General features: G+C 39.9%; 1 pseudogene; it reads right to left on the minus strand.

Moving 5' to 3' along the window:
* Positions 1–444: 444 nt before the first annotated feature.
* Positions 445–930, minus strand: LOC118575827 (annotated as a pseudogene).
* Positions 931–4,945: the final 4,015 nt, after the last annotated feature.

Genomic DNA, 4,945 nt, shown 5'->3' on the forward strand with positions numbered 1-4,945 from the left:
GACAACTTCCAATGAAGTATTTGTCCTGGTGTTAGATACATGAAACTGAATATTGCAAGGGGTTTTAGTCAGCCTTGATTTTTTTATTGTATTTTACCAGACAAATTCATATTGCAGTGTGTTTCTAGGTACTCCACCAACAGTTCAAATTCTTTGATTTAATGGATATATAAATAATATATTTTGATATATAGTAAGCATATATATGATAATAGGTACCAGAACTTGTTTTCTTTTAAGTAAAGAAGAACATGTGAATGGGGGTGGTCACCATAAAGATCTAGTCAAGATATTGTGTACAGTAGGGGAATCCTAAATCAGCATCACTTCACACTCAACTGCTTTCTGAAAGGTTGATAAAGAGTTCATAGGATTGTGAAGTACAAAGGGACACTCAGCATGATTATTTCTGAGCAAGTCTCCAGGGTAATCTCTGTCATCCCATCAGTTTCCTGCTTCTCCAAGTTTTCTGACACACTCAGGATATAGTTGTAACTCTGTGTCTTGTGCACAGTAAGAGACCACAGAGTCCTCAGATGTCTAAGTTCCATGTAGGCTGTGCTGGAGGATGAGTCTTCAGTCAGTGTGGCCTTGCCCTGGAACTTCTGATTGTAGCCAGTACCACCACTTTCAGGATAAATGTATGCAATTCACTCGAGGCCCTGTCCAGTCTCTGCTTCACCCAGAACATATACTGGTCAGTGAAGGTGTCACCTGAAGCCTTGCAGGACAACTTCACTGAGGCTCCAGGTCTCCTAAGCTCAGCCCCAGACTGCTGCAGCTGGACCTGAGAGAAGACACCTGTGGGTAGAAAGGCAGAGTGGATGTCATTCTCACCTGAGTGTATAGACCCTCCTCAAGTCTGGAATTTGGGAGCCCCTTACCTGTAGCTGCTGCCAACAGCGAGAGGATGATCCACCTCCACTCCATGATGAGGACCTTGTGTGCTCAGTGACTGTGTAGAGGACACAAATCATATGTTGTTGTGAGGTGTGGACATCTCTGTATTTACCATTATAGACTCACAGGATTTGCATATTCATGAGGCAGGGCACTTCTTGGATAAGCTGGAGAAGAAGGAGGAAGAGGAAACCCAATGGCAGGCTATAGGATGCTGAGGACCAAGTCCTCCTAATCCAGTCGGACAAAGTAGCCATTCCTGACACCAGTGCAGACCCTGTGGATATAACGTCAAGGTGTGATGTCTCCATTTAAATATAGAATATCAATCTGAACACTAGATCTTTTTTCTTGAAAAAATTCTTTTGCAGGTAATGGCAGGGGCAGGGATGAGAAAAATTGTGAATGGAAATTTCAAAAACTCCTAAATTAGGAGAATTTCTAATCTTATTTCATGTAGAAGCAATTAATATGTGCTTTTCCAGCAGATTACAGGTGTGTACAAATAAATAAATCTTAAAATAAATGTAAAAATATAATTCTGTTCAATATTCATCAAAGAATTTTTACTGTGTTTGAACATGGAGACTTCACACATCAACTGCACCAGGTGTTGTTCAGCTAACAGATTTTACGAAGGGAGGCCACTGAGGCGACAGAGTCCCCTCCCTTCCTGGTCTCATTTCTACCCTGTAGATTATTGGCTCCACTGTGCCCCCTGCTGTTTCTGAGCTCCCCTGCAGGTTGGTATGCCATGATTTACACTTACACTTTTTATACTCTTATCATTTTTGTAAGAGTATATAATTCAGATTTCTCACAATAAACTTGTCATAGCTTCAGTCTTGCAGTAGCTGCTCTATTCTGGCATGGTTCAAATTCAGTATTCAATGACCATAATCAGCAAACCCGAGCTTGGTAAGTAAGTGCTGGTGCTTATAAGGTTTGTATCAATGGGACTTAAATCACTGTGGAAGAAGTATTTGCCGAAATCTTAGCCACAAAATCTCATCTCACATTAATTAAAGATTGCTCATACATTTACCTCTTTTCTTCAGTATACCTGGGAGATAGTGAGAAGTTAATCCACAGACTCCTGGTGTCCAGAGTGTGCCCAAACTGCAGGTTCACTGTGGTCATTATATGACACAGGCAGCCATGAGAGATAACCTTCACCCTCACATTAGATAACAGACAGTGGATCCCTTGGTTTTTACCTTCATACTGTGCTGGTCTATGAGTTATGTTGGTCTTGATCTCAGTAATCCCATTCTACAGTCTGTTCTCAAAAATATCTTCACACATAGCTGATGTCACTATAGTAGTATCCAGAGAAGGGTCAGGCCTGGGTCAGTAGATTCTCTTTTATTATTACAGATACCTGAAATCTGTAGCACAATTCAACCAACACCAAACATCACTTCACAAATGATGCTTCTCTAACTCTCAGGCTAAACATTCCAGCTTTCCTACCTTCTGAAGTAACACAGTTTCGTTACAGTAAGCATGGAGCCAATGTTAACAAGAAAACAACAGCAAAAAACAGAAAACTGTGATAAGGAAATCTGTTGCCAATGGAAGTGAATTAGGACAGAGACAGTAGATGACATCAGCTGGCATGTGCACAATGTTCACTCAGTCTTCTCTATAAGCTGAGCATATAAGAAACACCCCCAAAGGAATCATCACATTGGAAAATGGGTCAGAAAGTATTCTTCACAAAGATGCAAATTTCCAATATGCATTGTGTGAAAAATGTTAATTACCTCTATCCTATTAGAGCATTAATCCATGGGATGCTGTAAAATATAGACAACTTGTTTTCGCATCTAACTTTGGTAAGAACATCTTTCATGGAAGATCTGGATTCTACTCCCCATGAGAGGAAATCAATTGAAAGGTTTTCAGATTATTTAAATTTCCCTGTTGTATCCAACTGGACCTATTATCACTAAGTCTTAACATTACAGACCTATGTGGACAAACATGGAAGATTTTACTGTTATGTTTATAACATCTGGCGTCAAATGATGAATGAATATCTTAGATGCTCCATAGGGAATAATGTCATGCTTTTAATAATTTAGCACGTATTATTTGTCATAGAAAATGACATAGCAAAGGGTCCCTGGAAGATTTTTTGAACAGGAAGGGGAAACGACGTATTATAAAATGAAAACAGACACATGTGTGTTTGTGAGTGAGCACATGGGAACAGATCGTTTCTGCTTATGTTATGAGGGCATCTAGTAGTTCTGAGTATCTTCAGCAGTTGTTAAGTGTTTCTGTTGTTCCTAAGCTCCTCAGTAGGGAGGTTTTTGTCTGCATTCACACTGAGTCTCCTCCCAAGATGCTGGCATGGTAAGACATGTCAGATAGTTCATATTTAAGGAAACTTGGCTATTGTAGGTATTCCTACAGATACTGATGCTGGATTTGAAGTCTCAATTACAAACTCTGTCTCTAGTAGTCTATAGTACGGTAACAGCTTCCTCACTGACACATTTAAAAATAATATCAGTGAAAACTCATGAGTATTTGTTTAATATGATGTTTTCAATCATAATGCAAATTTATGTAATTTTTGTACAAAATATCCCAACTTTGGGAGTAAGTAACATCCTTACAGCACAGTCCTTGTATCTCAGCGATGCACAGTTGACCTCAGGAAATCCCTGCCCTGCATTATTGCTGTAGGATAATGCTTATGTAGACTAGATTAATAAAACACTGATTGGCCAGTAGTCAGGCAGGAAGTATAGGCATGATAAGCAGACAAGGAGAATTCTTGGTAGAGAAAGGCTGAGTCAGGTGATGCCAGCCCACTGTCCAGGGAGCAGCATTTAATGGCACACAGGTAAAGCCACAGAAAACATGGTGACATATAGATGAACAGAAATGGATTCATTTAAGTGTAAGAGCTAGTCAGTAGTAAGCCTGATTTAATGGCCAAGCAGTTTTAATTAATATAAGCCTCCTTGTGTTTGCTTACATCTGAGCAGCTGCAAACTGGGTTGAACCCAGGAAAATTCAGCTACACATTACTGGTTAGGTAACACAGTTGCAGTGATGTGTCAAGCCAATTTAGTCTATGACACTTTCCTTAGTCATAAAGCAATGGCTTTGTGTCAATTATCTAGGAAGTTCTCTGATGTATAGATTTATCCAAAGGTGGATATAATGGAGAATCCAAAGTAGAATTAATTTATAAATAATTTCTAAATCAATGCTATGGTCAGCCGAGTTTTAAAAGGAGGTTTTGATTAAAAAATAACATTCTTAAGAGCAGTGAAATGACTCAGCTGGTAAAGCCTAAACTCATGACCAAAGGGGAAGAATTATTACTGTGTACTCTATCTTGAAAGAAACAGTGAGAAATAAACAAGTGTGGCTTTACAAAAAGGTAATATTCAGTAAAAGAGAGAGAAATGACCATCTATCTTCTCTGCCCTTAGGTTGAGGAGTAGCAAAGTCTGAGATAACCAGACTTTTCCAGCTCTGAAATAGAGTTCCTTAGCTGAGTTAGTTCTGAGCACCCATTGCTGTTTCAGACTCCTCTGGGCTCATGCTGAAGTTTCCTCACTGTGTCTCCTGCACAGGATTGTGGGGCTGTGTCCTCAGTGGTCACAGATTTCAGCTGCAGAAAGACCTAGTTCTTGGATGTTGCTCTAATGATTGAGATGTGGCTCTTAATGGATGGGCTATAGTAGGTGCTTCTACCATAAATTATGTACCTGATCCACTCTAGCCACTTTTCTAGGGAATGCTGGATCTGGGACCACTAGTAATCCCTGGTTGTGGGGTAACATGTGACAGAACAAGTGACAGTGATTGTAAGTGCTTCAGAAGACCAGGTTCTGACTCCTGATGCTGCATCTGGGACAGGATATCTTCAGACAAGAAGAGTCAATTCTGTTAATCACATGTCACAACCCTTCATGGACACATGTATGAAATGGTAACACTCACTAATAAGGGCTGAAACCAAGTATAGAAGACCCAACAGTGTCATCTACTAGGTTACACCTCCTTTTCCTCAGAGGTT

This window comes from Onychomys torridus, unplaced genomic scaffold, assembly GCF_903995425.1.
Source record: "Onychomys torridus unplaced genomic scaffold, mOncTor1.1, whole genome shotgun sequence".
NCBI classification, from domain to species: Eukaryota; Metazoa; Chordata; class Mammalia; order Rodentia; family Cricetidae; genus Onychomys; species Onychomys torridus.